The following is a 772-nucleotide window of genomic DNA, read 5'->3' as shown; positions in this document are numbered from 1 at the left end:
CACCAAGTTTTTGGCGCCGTTGTCGGGGATTGTTGAGTTTGGACAACTGACGGTTCATCTTGTTGCTTAGATTAGGTATTTTTTTCAGAATTCTTGAAGATGAATTCTAGAGTTTCATGATGATTTGTTGAAGTCTGGCTGGCTGTGAAGCCATGTCTAATTTCATTGGACCGAGGTTTCAACTTATCATCACAAGAGCTTGTTGATTTCTATCAATCTTGCTGTTGGAGTAGTGATCTGCTAAGGCTTGTCTGGCCATTGGCCATGTCTAGTGTTTTGGACCGAAGCTTTCTTTGAAAGCTTGGCTGGCTGTGAAGCCATGTCTAATTCCTGGACCGGAGTCTTAGACTAAACATTGCATGATTCCTGGAATTCTCATTAAGAGTTTTGATACCTTTATTTTCTTTTTCCACTTAATTTTCGAAAATCCAAAAAAATTACAAAATCATAAAAACCAAAAATATTTTTCCTGATGAGACTCTATTCTCATCTTAAGTTTGGTGTCAATTGCATGTATTCATTCATGTGTCCTAAGTGATTTTCAAGTTATTCTTGATGATTTACTTTCTCTGATCTTTGAAATTCTCTTGACTTGAGTGTTTTTGTGTGTCTCATATGCATTCTCATTTTGTTAGTATCAGTAGTATACAAACTGCTAAGTTTGATGTCTTGCATGCATTGTTATTTGATATTAGTTGCATTTTGATTATTCCTCATTATTAAAAATCCAAAAATATTTTTAATTTGTGTCTTTTCAAGTCAATAATACAGA

The sequence above is a fragment of the Arachis duranensis genome, chromosome 7 (assembly GCF_000817695.3).
Source record: "Arachis duranensis cultivar V14167 chromosome 7, aradu.V14167.gnm2.J7QH, whole genome shotgun sequence".
Taxonomy (NCBI): domain Eukaryota; kingdom Viridiplantae; phylum Streptophyta; class Magnoliopsida; order Fabales; family Fabaceae; genus Arachis; species Arachis duranensis.
The sequence above is the reverse complement of the archived record's forward strand: the minus strand, read 5'-3'. Positions refer to the sequence as shown.